A 19538-nucleotide genomic window follows, 5' to 3' on the forward strand; every position below is an offset into this window, starting at 1 on the left:
CCAGTGAGCACAGACTTGAGAGAGCAGCAAATGATGTGGTCTAAGTCAATTTCCTATTCCCTCATTTTTTTAAACAATTATGGGTGCTTTATATCAGGCGTGAAATATATAAAGGTAAATATGAAGGCCTTCACCATTTTCAATCTTCAAAAACATCACTCAAAACTTTTTAAAAATACATATTAGAATCAGATACTGAAGACACATAGATGCTCCCTAAAGAATGAATGGATTGACATCAATTTCCAGCAAGGCAGCCGACGAGATCGCTGAAAAACCTCCTGTTAACCCAACACGTAGAAGTGCTAGATAAAATAAAGCAAACATCCTTTAAATGCTTGGCCATTCTCATAAGAAAGCAAGGGAGATGTCTAGAAGCAAAAAAGAAAAAAATAGCGGTGCCGATGCTCTGGCTGCACTTGGAGCACTTGCTGGTCTTGGTTAAAAGAAAACCAAAGAAGCCGGGGTTTGAATAGCCATGTAGGGACAAGAGACAAAGTCATGGGTTTGGATGAAGTGGGGAATCACCTCTGAAAAATCACGTCACTTGGAGAACTATGGTCTCCATGCAGGAATGAATATATATTCATACTGTTCAAAGGCATAGTCCAGGTTGAGAACAGGAAGCTTGTCGTCGATGGAAAGTCCATCCCCATCTTCTAGGAGCAAGATCCCGCCAGAATCAAATGGGCCGATGCTGCTGCTGAATATGCTGTGGAGTCAGCTGGTGTCTTCACTACCATGGAGAAGGGGGGAACCAAGAGGGTCATCATCTCCCCCCCTTCTGCAGATGCCCCCATGTTTGTGATGGGTGTGAATCGTGACAAGTATGACAATTCCCTGAAGATTTTCCACAATGCCTCCTGAAACACCAACTGCTTGGTCCCTCTGGCCAAGGCCATCCATGACAACTCGGCATCGATGGAGGGACTCCACAGTCCATGCCATCACTGCCACCCAGAAGACTGTGGGTGGCCCCTCTGGCAAGCTGTGCCATCATGGCCAAAGGGCTGCTGAGAACATCATCCCTGCTTCTCATGGTGCTGCCAAAACTGTGGGCAAGCTCATCCCCAAGCTGAATGGGAAGTTCACTGGCATGGCCTTCCCTGTCCCCACCCTCAATGTGTTGGTTGTGGATCTGACCTGCCACCTGCGGAAAGCTATCAAATATGATAACATCAAGAAGGCAGGGAAGCAGGCATCAGAGGGCCCCTAAAGGGCACTCTGGCCTACACTGGGGACCAGGTTATCTCCTGCAGCTTTAACAGTGACACCCATTCCTCTACCTTCGATGCTGACGCTGACATTTTGTCAAGCTCATTTTCCTGTATGACAATGAATTTGGCTATAGCAACAGGGTGGACTTTACAGTCCACGTGGTCTCCAGGGCGTAAGAGCCCCCAGTGCCAAGAAGAGATGGCTTCAGCTTTTGGGGAGCCCTTGCTCCAAATCAGATTCCCCAACATACTCAGAATCCCTTGACCTCCAGAGTTTCTACCCCAGACCTCTTAAAGAAAGGGAGGGGCTTGGGGATCCCTGCTTTGTCATGTACTAAGTTCACTGTACCTCCAAAAAAAGAGAGAGAGAATTTATAACCACAGGCCTGCCCTACACTGTTTGCATAGTCTCAGAATCTCCTGACTGAGAAAGTCACATAGAAGTGGCCCCTCTGGTAATGCCCTCAGCACATGGCAGAAACCAACGTAAAGTACCTCTAGAAGGGCACACACTCACACATGTCACACAGAAGAGCACTGAAAAAGCTCCATGAAATAAAATCCAATCGACCCAATTCACAAAACACAAGACCCAAGCAGGAGTCATAGTCAACAAACAGCAGAATCAGACCCACAGGAGTTTTAGTTCATAGCAGTATTTGATACAGACTATAAAATAAAAAACTCAGATTCATTTATTTTGTTTTTTATAATACACTTTTTTTTATCCTTACCCAAGTACATTTTTTCATTACTTTCAGAAAGAGGGAGAGGAAGAGAGAAACATCAATGTGAGAGAGAAACGCAACTGGTTGACTTTTTGTGTGCACCCCAACCAGGGATCAAATCTGTAACCTGGGTATGTGCCCTGATGAGGACTTGAACCCCTGGCCCTTTGATCTACAGGACGGCGCTCCAAACAACTGACCCACATCAACCAGGGCTCAAATGCATTTATAATATAAAGGAAAGATCAAAACAAGAAAGCAACAAGATAAAAATAGTGATATGGGATTTCTATAAATAAATAACAGTAATTAGATTTAAAACTGAATAAAATCTACCATTTGTAGTAGAAGAATTTGTAAGAAATTTGCATTTTTTCTCCTAAAACAGATAAAAGCTAAAGCTAGGTAAAAAATTTTAAATTGTCTTTAAACACCTCAAAGAGTTGACAACTAAGAAATTATCAGGTCAAAATCTACATGGTGAAGGAAATCAAGAATCCTGAAGTTAGGTTTGCCCTGAGGGCATTTGCCAAAATAAAAGAATTTGAACCTTAAGTTTACTTAGCCTCAAGAGGCGTTAAAGGTAAATGACAAATCCCAAGAGCTGCCCATCCTCGAAATGCTAATAATGGATCTCTTCCCATAAGGCTGGAAACACAAAGGCTACACCCTCAAGATAACTACTCACATAATAGACAAAAGCCCAGCCCACCCTCACACTCCAAGAGACCATACAGAACTTGCCTTGGCACAGAGAGAAGGAGAGAAACAACAACAACAAATCTATCACCGAAGCACTGTAACCACAAGTCAGATTTGCAGCCCACTTGGATGGCTCAAATGACCTCAAACAATCAATTCAGCTTGCAGAGGTTAGTAACCGTAGGGCCCTAAGCACACAGAATAAAAAAACAAAATCTCCTCGGAAAGAATAGACCTTTATCCTAAGCCTCAAATAATTACCCATAAAAAATGTGTGATTTATAGTCAAAAATGACCAAGCACACAAGGGAGCAAAGCACCATGCATAAAAATAAGAGGGAAAAAAGTCACAGAAGCTGACCAAAAGCAAAAGCATCGTATATTGAAATTATAGTTACATTATACAAAAAAATATGTATTACTTAAATAAATAAAAGGCAAACTTGCAAAAATCCAAAAGCTAACCGAAAACTATTTTCCAAAGCAGATCTGGAAAAGAACCAAATTAGAATTCTAGAAGTAATGATAACTTAGAGTTAAAAACTCAGTAGATGGGTTTAACAGCAGTGTAGACCATCTGAACAGAGAATTGGTCAAGTAGAAGATAACTGCATAGAAAAGGGGGGTAAGGATAGGAAAGTTTACAGAAAAAGAAATGGAAGGACTTTAGGCTTCTGCTTAGCATATAGAAATTCAGAAAAAGCATCATTCCCATGCTTACAATTGAAAACCACCAAGGAACCTGAAAATTGACTATTTTTGTTGAGCCTATCAAAGAGTTGAGACCACAGGGCCCTGGAGGCTGGGGAAGTAGAGAGAGCCTGGGAAAAGGGCACAAACTTTCAGTTATAGGATGAATAAAATCTGAAGAGCTAATGTATAACATGATAACTAAGTTGATAATACTGTGCTGTATAACCAAAATTTGCCAAGAAAGCAGAACATAAGTTCACAAAGGTGTGTGTGTGTGAGGAGATGGATATTATTATATGAGGAGATGGATGTTAATTAGCTCCAATGTGGGAATCCTTTCACAATGCACATGTATATCAAATTGTCGCATTATACATTTTATATGTATTACAATTTTTATTTGTCAATTATACCTCAACAAAACTAAAAAAGTATTTTTAAATAAAATAATTTTAGAGAAAACTAATTTTGACAAAGAGAACACTACAAACCAGAGTTTCTAGAAACTATGCCAGACAAACTTACCTAGTCATAAATGCGTATGAGAAGAGGGGATGGAAAACTTCATATAACCACAAAATGGAGAGCCTAAATAAAATGAACCATTTTTTAGCAAAACTTACAAAAACTGACCCCAGAAAAATAGAATATACACTGTTAGAGCAATTAAATCAGTGATAAAAACTCATAAGAGGTGGGGGATGGGTGAGTCCCTGGGCCAGACTGTTTTATAAGCATATTCTATGGCCCCAAATGCTCCTCACACCTGTCAGAATGGCTGTCATCAATAAATCAACCAACAAATGCAGGGAACCCTAGTTCACTGTTTGTGGGAATACAGACTGGAGCAGCCACTGTGGAAAGCAGTAGGGAGTTACCTCAAAAACTAAAAATGGATCTGCCTTATGACCCACTGATTCCACTTCTGGAAATTTATCCAAAGAAACCCAAAACACTAATTCAAAAGTATATAACCACCCCTGTGTTCATTGCAGTGTCATTTACAATAGCCAAGACATGGAAGCAGCCCAAGTGTCCCTCAGTAAATGAGTGAATAAAATGACTATGGGACATTTACACAATGGAATACTACTCAGCCATAAAAAAGAAGAAATGTGACCATTTGTAGCAACATGGATGGGCCTGGTCAGCATTATGCTAAGTGAAATAAGCCAAAGAAAGACAAATACCACATGATTTCACTCCTATGTGGAACCTAATGAACAAACTGAACTAACAAGCAAAATAAAGCCAGACTCACAGACAGAGAGCAGGCTGACAGCTTTGGGGGGCATGTGGAGGGATGAAGCAAAAAAGAAAAGGGACTCAGGGACATGGACCATAGTCTGGTGATTGCAGTGGGGGAGGTGGGGCGGAGGCAGAAGAGGGTATAAAGGGGATAAGTGCTCATGGAAAAAATACAAAAAATAAATACTAACAAAAAGAAAGGATTTCAATTTTACTGAAATAATTCAGTAAAGAGGACTGAAAGAGGACTGTCCTCAGAGGACAAAAGGAATAAAACCCATCAACTTCTGAGGCTTCCAAAGCTTTGTTCGAAAATCAAACAAGAATAATGTAAGGAGACATTTTGGGCTAAACTCATTCATGAAAAACAGATACAAAAATGTTAAATAAAATTTTAACAAATTGAGTAAATTAATGTTTAAAGTCATAATATATGAGCACCATGTAAGATTTATCTCAAAAAGATGAGGAAACCTCAGTGCTGGAATATCTGTCCCAACTTACAACATCACATTAAGAAAAGAAGAAAAACTATATAATCAACTTAATAGAGATAAAAAAAACTTTTGATAAAAAATATTCAGGGCTTTAAAATGTTAAAGAACATGTATAAAGGACACATGGACAAAGCCAGAGGGTGAGAATGTTTCGAGAGGGGAAAATGGAGACAACTGTACTTGAACAACAATAAAAAAAGAGAGAGAGAGAGAAAAATAAAAAATAAAATGTTATCAAACCAGAACTAGAAGACATCTTCTTAATAGCCCTCAGAAACTTTATCAAACATTGTACATATGGTGAAATAGAAGCATTTCTTTTTAAAATTGGGAACAAGTTAAGAACACCATTTTCTGTATCTCTATTGAGTATTTTACTAGAAGAATAAAACTGTAATTATGCACAAATAATGACTTCCATATACAAGTCCCAAGACTATTTTAAAATAATTAAAATTAATAAGAAAATTCAACAAAGTTGTGGAATATAAATTATTACACAAAAATAAACCATAACTTTATGTATCAACATCAAACAATTAGAACATTTAATTTTATTTTTTTAGAACATTTAATTTTAAAAATATAATTTAAAATAGAAAATAAAAGTATAAGGTATCAAATACAACTAAGCAATGAAGAGATAGCCAACCTATCAGATACACAGTTCAAAGTACTGGTAATCAGGATGCTCACAAAATTGGTTGACTATGGTCACAAAATAGAGGAAAAAGTGAAGGCTACATTAAGTGAAATAAGGTAAAATGTACAGGGAACCAACAGTGATGGGAAGGAAATCAGGACTCAAATCAACAGTTTAGACCAGAGGAAGAAATAAACATTCAACCAGAACAGAATGAAGAAACAAGAATTCAAAAAAATGAGGAGAAGCTTAGAAACCTCCAGGACATCTTTAGACATTCCAACATCTGAATCATAGGGGTGCCAGAAGGAGAAGAGGAAGACCAAGAAATTGAAAACTTATTTGAACAAATAATGAAGGAGAACTTCCCCAGTCTGGCAAAGGAAATACACTGTCAGGAAGTCCAGGAAGCTCAGAGAGTCCCAAAGAATTTGGACCCAAGGAGGAACACAGCAATGTGCATCATAATTACATTAGCCAAGATTAAACATAAGAAGAGAATCTTAAAAGCAATAAGAGATAAAGAGACAGTTACCTACAAAGGAGCTTCCATTAGACTATCAGCTGATTTCTCAAAAAAAAAAACTTTTCAGGCAAGAAGGGGCTGGAAAAAAGTATTCAAAGTCATGAAAGGCAAGGACCTACATCCAAGATTACTCTATCCAGCAAAGCTATCACTTATAATAGAAGGGCAAATAAAGTGCTTCCCAGATAAGGTCAAGTTAAGAGTTCATCATCACCAAGCCCTCATTATATGAAACATTAAAGGGACTTACCTAAGAAAAAGAAGATAAAAAATATGAACAGTAAAATGACAACAAACTCACAACTCTCAACAACTGAACCTAATAAAAAAAAGGAAAACAAAAACAAACTAAGCAAACAACTAGAACAGGAACAGAATCACAGAAATCGAGATCACCTGAAGAGTTATAAGTGGGGAAGCGGAGGGGGGAATGGGGGAAAAGGTACAGGGAGTAAGTAGTATAAATGGTAAGTAGAAAATATAGACAGGGGGAGGTTAAGAATAGTATAGGAAATGTGGAAACCAAAGAACTTATATGTACGACCTATGGAGGTGAACCAAGGATGGGGGGAATGAGGGTGGGAGAGGGTGTGCAGGACAGAGGGGAATAAGGGGGGAAATGAGACAACTGTAATAGCATAATCAATAACATATATTTTTTAAAGAATATACCAAAATGCTTGAAACACTATTTTTCTCTTTTTTCCTTTTTTCTCTTAATTTTAGAGAGATGGGGAGGGAGAAAAGGAGAGAAACAGTGATCAGCTGCCTTCTGTGAACCTGCAACCCAGGCATATGCTCTGACTGGGAATTGAACTGGCAACCTTTTGGTTTGTAGGGTGATACCCAACCAACTGAGCCACACTGGCCAGGGCTAAAAGTATATATTTTTAAACACTCAACAAACTAGAAGATCTGAAATACAAATTCAAACCACAGTATAATTCTATTTCACACCCGCTAAATTGGCAAAAACTGTGACATGACTGGATGCTGGCAATGACGTGGCATCACAGGAATTCTCCTCGGTGTTTGGAAAATCACTCCACTGGGCAGTTGGACCGCACCCAGCGGTGCTGACGAGGCATCTAACCCATGGCCCAGTAATTCCACTCTGAATTGTATCCTGTTAACCCTCCTACATGCAGGCAAGGAGCTTATAAAACAATGACATTGCAGTATTGTTTATAATAGGCAAAAATTGGGAATGTCCTAGATGTCCATCAAAGAAATGGATAATTGTGGCAAATCAATTCAGTGGAATACTATACCATTTCAGATGATTAAACTAAAGCTAAATGTGTATCTGACAAATCTTCAAAACATAATTTTGAGTGAAAAAATGCAGGCTATAGACGAGTGAGCACAATTCGATAGCATGATACCATTTATATAGCTCTAAAATATGCAATACATTATTTAAAGACACATACATATATTTATAGCAGAAGTATAAGTATGAAGATGATAAACACCAAAATGAGGATAATGGTTACTTGAAGGAAGTGAGTGGAGAAAGATGAACATGCCCTGGGGGTGGAGGGTGTACCCACGGAGCTTCATAATTTTTTCTTGTGCTGGGTAGTAAGCACAGTGTGTTTTGTACTTATTCTGTGTATCTTTTGGTATGGCTGAAGTATTTATTTAGCTTTGCTTCTCTTTAATTTTTCATTTTGAAATAAAACTTTAAAAAAACAGGAAGTTGTAGACATGGTACAGAGTGGTCCTCTCTATTGGACTCTCGGTTCCCCGAAATGGATACATGTTGCATAACTACAGGACAATGTCAAATTCAGGATACTGACATTGGTGCCCATGTGCGACAGTTCCATCAGTTCTCTGTGTGTAAATGCATGAACCACCACTGCAATCAAGATGCAGAACTATTGCATAGCCCTGGCTGGTGTCACTCAGTGGATTGAGCACCAGCCTGAGAACCAAAGGGTCGCTGGTTCAATACCCAGTCAGGGCGCATGCCTGAGTTGCAGGCCAGGGCCCCGCGGCGGGANGGTGCTCGAGAGGCAATCACACATTGACGTTTCTCTCCCTCTCTTTCTCCCTCCTTTCCCCTCCCTAAAAATAAATAAATAAAATCTTTTTAAATAATTATTTCAAGGCTTTTAGAATGCAGTTTCTCATTTGCCGTAGACATGACCACAAAACACTTTCCCACTAGGTTTTTTTCTGCTATATTGCTAGCATTCAGCCTATTGAGAACATTTTTTGTTTAAAAAAAAGTACTATTTCATAGTTACAAACATCCCCTTCACACTATCCCTGTAGAATCACACGTCCCTCCCTAACCACCACCTTCCTTAACCCCTGGCAACCACTAATTTGTTCTCCTGCTCTATTCTTTGTTGCATTTAAATGTTATACAAATGTATGTGACATTTTTATCTTTATTATATTTTCCCATTACCACTTAGTCCCCTTATACTGCCCTTCCCCCAGCAATCACCACACTATTGTCCATGTCCATGAGTCCTTTTCCTTTCTGCTCAGTCCCTCCAACCCTTAACCTCCCCACACCCCACTAGCTGTATGTGTTCTCCACCTATGAGTCTGTCTCTGTTTTGCTTGTCAGTTCAGTTTGTTCATTAGATTCCACATATGAATGAAATCATATGGTCTTTATCTTTCCCTGACTGACTTATCTCACTTAGCATTATGTTCTCCAGGTCCGTGCATACTGTTGCAAAGGGTAAATTTTTTTCTTTTTTACAGCCAAGTAGTATTCCATTGTGTAAATGTCCCAAAGTTGTTATTCATCTACTGATGGACCCTTGGGCTGTTCCCATGTCATGGTAATTGTAAATAACACTGCAATGAACACAGGGGTGCTTACGTTCTTTCGAGTTAGTGTTTAGGGTTCCTTTGGATATATTCCCAGGAGTGGAATCACTGGGTTAAAAAGCAGGTCCATTTTTAACTTTTTCAGGTATCTCCATACTACTTCCCACAATGGCTGCACCAGTCTGCTCTTCCACCAACAATGCAAAAGGGTCCCCCTTTCTCCACATCCTCACTAACACTTGTTTTTTTATTTATTGATGATAGCCATTCTGATAGGTGTGAGATAGTATCTCATTGTGATTTTAATTTGAATTTCTCTGATGATTAGTGATGTTGAGCCTCTTTTCACAGGTCTATTGGCCATCTGTGTGTCCTCCTTGGAGAATTGTCTATTCAGGTCCTTTGCCCATTTTTTAATTGGGTTGTTTGGTTTTTTGGTGTTGAGTTTTGTAAGTACTTTATAGATTTTGGATATTGACCCCTTATCAGATGTGTCAGTGAATATGTTTTCCCAACCTGTGGGTTGTCTTTTTGTTTTGTTGACCATTTTCTTTGCTGTACAATGGACTAAAGATAGTTTATTCAATAAATGGCATTGAGAAAATTGGACACATAGGTACAAAAAAATGACCACCTTCTTATACCACACACTAGAATAAATCCAAAAATAATCAAAAACTCAAATGCTAGGCCGGAAACCATAAAAATCCTAGAAGAAACCATAGGCAGCAAAATCTCGGACATTGCTCATAGAAATTTTTTATTGGATATATCTCCTTAGGTGAAGGATTCAAAAAAAATAAACTAAAGGGACACCATCAAACTATGTGGCCTTTTGAGACTGGCTTTTTTCACTCAGAATAATGTTCTTGCAATTCACTCAAGTTGTGTGTATGAGTAGTTTCTTCATCTCTGACTAGTCTGTGGTGTATCTGTACCTCTGTGCACTTCACCGTTAGGCTGTTTTAGTTCCTTTTGGTGGTTTCCAGTTCAGGACGATTACAAACGAAGCTGCTATGAGCAATCGGTAGAGAGTTTATGTGAATAGAAGTTTGTCATTCCTCTGAGATAAAGGTCTAGCAGTGTAATTGCTAGGCTATATGGTATGTGTACATCTCTTTGAGAAATTTCCAAATTATATTCCAGAGTAGCTGTACCACTTCCCTTTCCCATCAGCAGTGTGTAAAGACCCAGCTTCCCCACATCCTAATAAGCATTGGGTTTTGTTATTATTTTATATTTTAGCTGTTCCAATGGGTGTGTGGTGACCGCTCATTATGGTCTTAATCACATTTCCCTGAGAACAAGCGATGTTGAACATTTTCTTATGTGTTTACTTGCCATCTCTATATCCCCTTTAGAGAAATGTTACTCCATGTCTTGTATCCATTTTCTAATTAGATTGTTTGGTTTGAGAATTCTTTATATAGTCTAAATATAAGTTCCTTGTCAGCTATATGGCTTGCAAATATTTCCTTCCAGTCCGTAGCTTGTCTTTTCATTTCTCTTAACAGGGTCTTACACAGAGAAAAAGATTTTAATTTTGATGAAGTTCAATCGATCAATTTTTTTTATGCAGAGTGCCTTTGGTGTCATGTCTAAGGACTCTTTGAAAAGTCCTATATTCTTCTAAACACTTTATAGTTTTATCTTTTATGTTTAAATCTATAATTTCAGTTAACTTGTGTATAAAGTTAAGTCAAGGTTATTTTTTTTTTGCCTATGGATATCCACATACCCCAGCATCATAAGTTGAAAAAAACTGTACTTTCTTCATTTAATTAATTCTGTAATCTTGTCAAAAATCAGGTGGCCTTATTTATGTGGAGCTTCCTGGAGTCTCTATTTTATTCCATTGATCTATGGGGCTATTATTCTACCACACCACCTTGCTATATAGTAAGTCTATAGCTATGCAATTAAGGATCAATATATGCAACACTGCTTCAATATTTAAAAATCCATCAATATAATCTACATATCAACAGACTGAAGAAGAATCATATGATCATATAAGTTGATTCAGGGAAAACATTTGACAAATTCAACACCTGTTTCTGATCTAAAACTTTAAGATAACTAGAAATAGGAGGGCATTTCCTCATATTGATAAAGGACATTGACTAAAAAATATAATTAGCATCATATTTAATAGTGATAGATTAAATGCTTCCCCTTTAACCCTTTAAGATCAGGTACTAAACAAGTCTGTCCACTCTCACTACTGCTATTCAAATAATACTGGAAGTTTTAGCCAGTGCACTAAGGCAAGAAAAGGAAATAAGAAGGCATACAGAACAGAAAGGAAGACATGCAACTGTCCATATTTGCAGACAACATGGTCATGTGGGCAGAAATTACAGAATCTACAAGAAAAATACAACTCCTAAAGCTAATAAGTGAGTTCAGCAAGGGCAGAGAATACAATATCAATATATGAAAATCAATTGTATTTCTATATACTAGCAATGAACACATGGAAACAAAAATTATGCCATTTCCAATCACTCAAGAACAAATAGATATAAATCCCTTTTAAAATGTACATAACTTGCCTTGGCTGGTGTAGCTCAGTGGATTGAGCACTGCCTGTGAACCAAAGGGTCACTGGTTCAATTCCCAGTCAGGGCACATGCCTGGGTTGCAGGCCAGGTCCCCAGTAGGGGGCGCTCATGAGGCAACCACACATGGATGTTTCTCTCCCCCTCTTTCTCCCACCCTTCCCCGCTGTCTAAAAATAAATATATAAAAAATTAATGTACAGAACTTAAAGCTAAAAACTACAAAACAGTAGTGAAAGAAATCTAGTTAAGTGGAAAGACATACTGTGTTCATGGATTAGAAGACTCAACATAGCAAAGGTATCAGTTCTCCCCAAATTGATAGGCAGGTTTAATATAATTCCTAGCAAAATTCCAGCAAGACTTTTTGTCAATGTTTTATAATTAAAAAAAACAACAACTTGAGATCAGCATTGGCCAGGTGGCTCAGTTGGTTGGAGCATCATCCCATACATACATCAGAAGGCTGCAGGCCCGATCCTAAGTTCAGGGCATGTACCTAGGTTGCAGGTTTGATGTCAGGGTTCCCAGAAGAGGCGGCCAGTTGATGTTTCTCTGTCACATCAATGTCTCTCTCTCTCTCTCTTAAACCAATAAACATCCTCAGGGGAGGAATAACTTTTTTTTCTTAGATCAGCTAGTCTCCATGGATTTCAACTGGAAGAATAAACATCTGTGTGCATATGTGTACATGGGTGTGTATGTGTATGTAATATTGGGCATTAATTCAATTCAGTGAAATACCGGCTAGTGCTGTGCTTGGCTAGTCACAGGCAAAGTGGTGAAAATCTTCCTCTTCCCAGTTTAGTTCGGTTTATATGAAATACAAAACACAACGACGCGTGACACAAAGAAGGATGTGGATGTGTTGCGTCTGTGTTCAAAACCCTTTGACGGGGCCTTTCCTGCCCTCACCAGCGTCTGAGGCCAGCGTGGGAGAGATCTCTCTCCCTCTCAGCTTCCTCTCAGCGCAAAGCTGAGCTCAGAGGAGGCCCTCCATAAATTCCAGAATTAACTCTTGATCTAGTTACTTGACTGCACCATTTTCCTCTTGGCCTCTGCCAAACTAAGACAGACCCAATATCTACTTGGGTCATTTTAGATCCACATAGTGCTCTTCCCAGCATCCCGCCCAGCCAGGAATGCCATTTGTTTTTTTATCTCCCTCCAACAGTTGTTCTCTGCCTCTCCACTCCCACTGGCACACAGGTGTCCTGGTCTCATTACGGAACGCTCATTAATATTCACCATGGGTACCCTCGTGGGTGTCCTCTCTACCCACAGAGGTGTCTAGACTTCTATGAACATTGGCACTGAGAAAAGCAGATTGAAAATCAGTACTGAGTCCACAGGGAGGGCCCAGAGCTCTGAGGTGGGGCCCAGGGCGATGGGGCTGAGGGGGACATCTGGAGCGCTTTGACAAACGCCACTCACAAATCAGTTCGACAGAAGATCCTGTGAGAAAGCCAAATTCCATTAAACAGCAGCACTAGGTGGAGCTTGGGGATTGGGTTGGTTGATAATCCAAATAAAACTCAGCGGACTTCACTGCTAACGCTTCCATCCAAAGGTCTTGCTATTGTGTATATAGAACCCTAGCTGGATCCCACTGAGTTTCACAACTCTGTTCAGTTCAGGGCAACGGGCGAGGTGCTACGGTTGCTTCCATGGCGCCCTCCCGGCCAAGCGCTGGCTCCCGGCTGCACTGCCAGGGCTGGACAGGATGAACTGTAGTTAACAAATCAATGAGTATTTCCCACCTGAGCGCCCTCTGCGTGCCAACTGTCACACTAAACACACAGGAAGGTAAATTGTCAGCCAAGATGTGGGGTCTGCTCTCCAAGATCTCACAGTCTCATGCAAAAAAGAGTCATCACGGGAGGAATAATTGAGGACTCTTTAATAATGTACTGATGTCCACATTTGCGGGCAAGGTAAAAGATGAATGATCAGAATGAATGGAAAGGTCAAGAGAAACTTCACGGTCTTCAGGGTCTTGCAGGATGGCTGGTGATTGGATGGAAGAAGAGAACAGAAGGTGTTGGAAGCAGAAGGAACTCACGCTCTCCACAGAGGGGAGGAGTCCGACTGCCTGCTCCGCCCACAGCCACGGTGAGTCACTCTCCCCCTGTGAGTGGGAAGCACATGGAAATGACAGCCACCGCTGTTGATCCTGGGGGTGCCCACTTTGCCAGTTCTGCCTGGAACTTAAGTGGACAAGCCACAGACACTTCAGAAAAGCACAGCTTAGCCCTGGCTGGTGTGGCTCAGTGGACCGAGTGCCAGCCTGCAAACCAAAGGGTCACTGGTTCAGTTCCCAGTCAGGGCGCATGCCTGGGTTGCAGGTCAGGTTCCCAGTAGGGGACATGAAAGAGGCAACCACACACTGATGTTTCTCTCCCTCTCTTTCTCCCTCCCTCTCTCTAAAAATAAATAAATAAAATGTTTTTTTTTTAAAGCACAGCTTAGTGAGTGAAACATGGGCTTGGCAGAAAGACTCACTCAAGTTCACTGCTTAGGTGACTTCAGGGAAGCTACTTTCCCTCTCCAAGTCTCAGTTGCCTTGGGTCCCAAACAGGATGAACAATGGTCCCAGATGTGTAGGATTGCTGTGAAGAATAAAGAAAATAAGGCATGCATTTCCAGGAACACAGTGAAGACTTCATAGAGAGTAACTCTCATTTTACACAGTCAGGGTTCGTGGGACTTCCCCACAAAGTCACCAACACGGGACTCCTTCCTGCATGTTCCTGCCCCCGCCCAGGGTCCTGCTGCTTCTCTCTGAGGAATCTGATGCGTCTGCTAGTGAAGAGTCTTGCCTCCATTTGCCCGAAAACGCTCAGTTCCACCCTCACGTCTGAGGGATATCTTCCATGGGTATAGTATTTTCGGTCAGCAATTAGTTCCTTAGCACTTTGGAGATGCTATTTACTGGCCGCCATCATTTCCAGTGAGAAGGCGGCTGTGGCTTCACTGCTGATTGTTTGGAAATAATGCGTGTTTTCCCCTCTTTGGCTGCTTTTAAGGTTTTTCTTTCCTCTTTGTTTTGTTTCTGGTCATTTTTCTACAATGAACTGAGATAATATGGTTCTCTTTGTACTTACCCTGCTTGAGGTTCCTGGTTCTTCTTGAACCGATAGTTGGATGCCATTCATCACTTTCATAAAATTCTCGGTTGTTATTTCTTCATATCGTCTCTCCCCATCATCTTCCTCCTCTCCTTCTGGGATTCCTCGTGCTTCTGTGTCAGACCCTCCACCATGGCATCTCTCTCTCTCATACTTTCCTGAATGTCACAGTTTTCAGTTAGTCTGGACATTTTCTCCTCACCGTCTCCCAGATCACTACTCTCTCGGTGTGTCTAGTCCACAGTTAAACCCACACCGTGTTGCATGTTTCAGTTCTGGACATTAGTTTATAGTCCAGTTCTCTGTTGAAATTCTCCATTTTGTCATGGAACTTCCTGAACAGGTTACTTCTTTGTTTTAAAGTTTATTCCTGTCCATTCCTGTATCTTCTATGGGTTTATTTCTACCATCTGTTTTCCTGCATGTTTTTGGTCAGGTGGTCCTGTTTCTTGAGATGATTCACATACCTGAAGCCCAGTAACAACATAAGCATGCAGACTAGGCCCTCACCCCACCCACTGCTCTGAGTGCGGTTATGTTAACCTCTCTCCCTCCCTACCAAGTGATGCCTTTCTGGAATGCTAAAAAAGTGTACATCCTGCCCTGGCTGGTGTAGCTCAGTGGATTGAGCATGAGTCTGTGAACCAAAGGACCTCAGTTCGATTCCCAGTCAGGGCACATGCCTGGGTTGCAGGCCAGTTCCCAGCAGGGAGTGCACAAGAAGCAACCATACATTGATATTTCTCTCCCTCTCTCCTTCCCTTCCCCTCTAAAAGATAAATAAATAAAATCTTTTTTAAAAAGTGTACACCCTGATCCCTTTTTAACTTCTATTTTAAATTTATTGGGGCAGCACTGGTCAATAAAAGTATATAGGTTTCAAGATGTCCCCTATAATACATTATTATCTGTATATTGCAACATGTGCTCACCACCCCAAGTCAAGTCTCCTTCTGTCCCCATGTATTTGACACTCTCTGCCCTCTTCTATCTTCCCCTCCCTCTTCTCCTCTTGTAACCGCCATACTGTTGTCTGTGTCTATGAGCTTTTTTGTTTGTTTGCCTTGTTTGTTCATTTGTTGCTTTCAGTTTTATATCCCACATGTGAGTAACATCATATGGTTCTTGACTCTTTTCTGTCTGACATTTCACTTAGCGTGATCCTTTAGACGGAATGCCATGGCATTTGAGGACCTAGTGAATCAACCGCAATCTTGCCCTTCTTCCTCTCACACGTCCTACAGTCCTGAGAACTTGAACTAGTTAGCATGTCTTGTTGTTCTGTGTGTCCACTCCGTGCGCGTTTCACCGGTAGGATGCCGCCTCTCTCCTATCCACCTATCAAATCCTCTTATCTAAATCCCAGATGAAATAACATCCCCCATAATTAGGCCGTGAAGCCTCAGAATTTGTGTTAATCTCATCCTCCTCTCAACTCCCAGAGCGTTTTATTTGAAGGTCGTTTTTGTCAGGGTCCTGTTGTCACCGCAGCTCACTGGGGATGGTGGTGGCCAGGCCCTGCTTCCATCTGCCGAGGGTCCATTCTCCCCTCCGGCGGCACGGCTGCCCGTTCACCTGACTGTCCTCTCCAGAGCCGCCTCTCCCATCTCAGATGAGGTGGTTCCAGTAGGAACTGACTCCTACCACTTGCTCTCAGAGCCCCAGCCATGGAACCTGTGTGAAAATGGGGGCAGAGAGGCCAAATTGAAAGGAGTCCCATTATGTCATTTCTCTGCCCGGAATCCTGAAAGGCTCCCATTTGCCTAGGACAGAAACCTAGAAGGTTCTAAATAGATCTTGCCCTCTCCTTCTCCTCTCTGGCCTTTTCTCATGTTATTCTTCTCATGTCTATTTGGCCACACTGGATGCCACGCTACCCCTCAGAAAGCCATCCGCCTGGCTCAGAAAGTCCCACTTTCTCGGCGAGGCTGATCCAGAACCCCACTTCCTCCCCATGCCCCTCCTCTGTTGTATTCTCTCCTTTTCCCAAGCTGCTCCTCTCGCTTTTTTTAAAGATTTCATTCACTTACTTTTAGAGAGAGGGGGATGGAGGAAGAGAGAGAGGGAAAGAAACATCACGTAGCTGCCTCTGGTACATGCCCCGACTAGGGACCAAACTCACAACCCAGGCACACTTCCTGACTGGGAATCGAACCAGCAACCTTTCACTTTGCAGGACAACACCCAGCCCACTAAGCCACGTCAGTCAGCGCCCCGCCTCTCTTTCTAATAGGCTCTATAACTTGCATATTCATACCTTTCCTTATGTTCACATCTACTGCACACGTGCATTGGAATCTAAGCTCCCACGGGCAGGAATCTCGGTCTGCTGGGCTTACCGATTTCTGTCAAGCCCTGGAACGGTGCCTGGCTCAGGGCCCGCACTGCATAAACGCCACTGACTGTTGCATTAACTTGCAGTTACCCCCGGTTTCTGGAAGCACCAGCCCTGCATCTCACCCTCGGTGAACTTGAAAGACGGGGACTTGAAAGATGCTGACGCTCGGGTAGGGTGAGTGTTCCATGAAAGCTCCAGTCTGGGGCAGGGCGCTCCAGCCCCAGCGGATGTCTGCTCTCGTGGGAGGGACACCCCCTTGTCCTGCAGCCGCTTGTGCCCACCTCCCCGCTTGCAGAGAAATCAAGGCAGGGAATCATGAGCTTCAGGTGGCCCCTGGGGAAATGCGATCAAGCTAAATAGAAACTTTATGTAAGATGAAACTGTGGAGGGCGGGGTGGGAGGAGGAGGGCAAAGGGGAAAAAATTTGAGATGACTGTAATAGAATAACAATTTTAAAAACTTTAAAAAATGAAATAAGTAAGTCTGTGGAAATGCAATGAGATACACCTGGAACCAGAGTACACCGGGAGCTCGGTGTGGGGCTTCCTGATGTCAGAATGTAAACGTGAACCACAGGCATCGTGGTTGTGCACTTCGCAGAAGCTCGCACATCTATTAATTCACATCACCTTCCAAAAACCTCTGAGAAACCGATCGTTCCCGTCTTAGAAGAGGAAGACTGGTGCTCTAGGGGGACAGAAGGCACCTGCAAAGCCACACGGCACTGTGGCGATGCTGGGAGACAAAGCTCGTGACTCAGAGAGCAGAAATGTGTCCCCTGGGCCATTTGAAGCTCAGGGGTGCTGGCGGTGTGTCCAGAGGGCCCAAGGTCACAGATAAATATGGCCCGTCTCCCCAGAGCTTCAGTTCTATACCAAGGTCTACAGAAACTAAAGGTGGTATTCTTCCATTAAATACATGTGGGTTTTCTATAAAGCACACTGCATATGTTTGCGTGAATTATTAACATTTTCAAAAGCAGACTTAAAAACAAATTTCTGTATTCACAGAAGTCAGCCTACAGCTGTGTGGTGCCCTGCTCGGACCCCTGCCTGGCTCTCACGGAAAGCACTTAACTCTCTGAGCCTAACTTTCCTCACCTGCAAAATGGGATGATAATACTTCCTCATGGGTTTATTGTCCTGAAGGTTAAATTAAGATGCATAAGAGACGTCCTGCAAACAGCCTGACAGAGGAAAAAAAACTTATTTTTGTCATTATTATATTGGAATTTTTAAAAACTAGCAAGAACCAAGAAGCAACCACCAATTGAAGTCCACAAACCCTTAATGTGTCCAATTTCAGCTCTCACTAGAGAACCGAGAACTGGAAAAAATTCAACCTTTTGGCGTCTCTGGGACGCATTGGAAGAAAAAGAGCTGTCTTGGGCCGCACATTAAATACACTGCGACATGTCATCACCAAAAAAATTTCATAATGTTTTAAATAAATTTATGATTTTGTGTTGGGCCGCATTCACAGCCATCCTGGGCTGCATGCAGGTGGAACACCCCTGATAGAGGCTAGAAATAAAAAAATAAAAATAAAAATAATTTTAAAGTTTAAGGATTAAAAAGCAAAATGCCTGAGGAAAGGTCAAAGAAGCCAGACTCTCTTGGACCTTGTGGAGGACAGAGCTGGAAGAGAGACTCAGAAACAACATTCACAAAACGGCTCACCACGAGTCAGCATCGTCCAGGACACTGACCCTCTCATCCCCTGTTCCCCGAAGTAAAGCGGCACTTGGAGCCAAGCCTGGCTCCCAAGGCAGCCCTGCCTCCTGGCCTGGGCGAACCCATCACACACAGCGCAGGTCACCGAGACTTCTCCTCCTGCCTGCGGCCTGCACACCCGCTCTCCTGGCCTCCTGGAGTGGCCAGGAAGCAGGGCACGGTCAAGGGGCAAGGTGCTTCTGCCCCCTGCTGGCCGCTTTCAGAATCTTCCAGGCTGATACCAAAAAGAAAGCCTCACAGGCTGGAAGGGCACCCTCCCTTCCTCTCCACTCACCTTCAGAGCGGGGAACACGCTGGGTTGGTGGCTCCTACTGGGACCGTACAAGCGGCTGCACCCAGGAAGGAGGGCCAGCTCGCAAAGAGGGAGCAGGCAACAGAGAAGATGACAGGAGGAAGGAGAGCAGAGAGAAGAGGCTCACCAGCCTCCCCCGAGGAATAGCAGTAACAACCCCTTCCATTCAATTGGGTCATCACAGGACACAGAGAGCAGTCACTCTGAACACCACATCGGCTCCTGGTGGCCCCAGAAGGCAGGGCGGGGCAGACGAGGCAGAGGGAGGCCCAAGGGCTCCGTGTCCCTCACTCACCCACTGTCGCACAGCGCAAGGCTGGCCCTTCCTCGACTGAAGCTCTGACATGAACATCAAACAAGTGTTTCTGGGCCCCTGGAACGAGTCTCAGGACACCCACAGGCACACGCTTCCCCGCCCAATCCCTGACTTGTCCTG

The 19538-nt window shown here is 42.3% G+C and overlaps 1 non-coding gene and 1 pseudogene across 1 annotated transcript; both read left to right on the top strand.

Moving 5' to 3' along the window:
- The first annotated feature begins 404 nt into the window (after positions 1–404).
- LOC118989203 (glyceraldehyde-3-phosphate dehydrogenase-like) lies at positions 405–1216 on the top strand (annotated as a pseudogene).
- A 7141-nt stretch (positions 1217–8357) lies between these two features.
- LOC118989262 (small nucleolar RNA SNORA32) lies at positions 8358–8476 on the top strand. Its single transcript, XR_005066978.1, has one exon. It is a non-coding gene; the product is annotated as a small nucleolar RNA SNORA32 (small nucleolar RNA).
- Positions 8477–19538: the final 11062 nt, after the last annotated feature.

This window comes from Sturnira hondurensis, unplaced genomic scaffold, assembly GCF_014824575.4.
Source record: "Sturnira hondurensis isolate 20B ecotype Veracruz unplaced genomic scaffold, ASM1482457v3 Scaffold0006437, whole genome shotgun sequence".
Taxonomy (NCBI): domain Eukaryota; kingdom Metazoa; phylum Chordata; class Mammalia; order Chiroptera; family Phyllostomidae; genus Sturnira; species Sturnira hondurensis.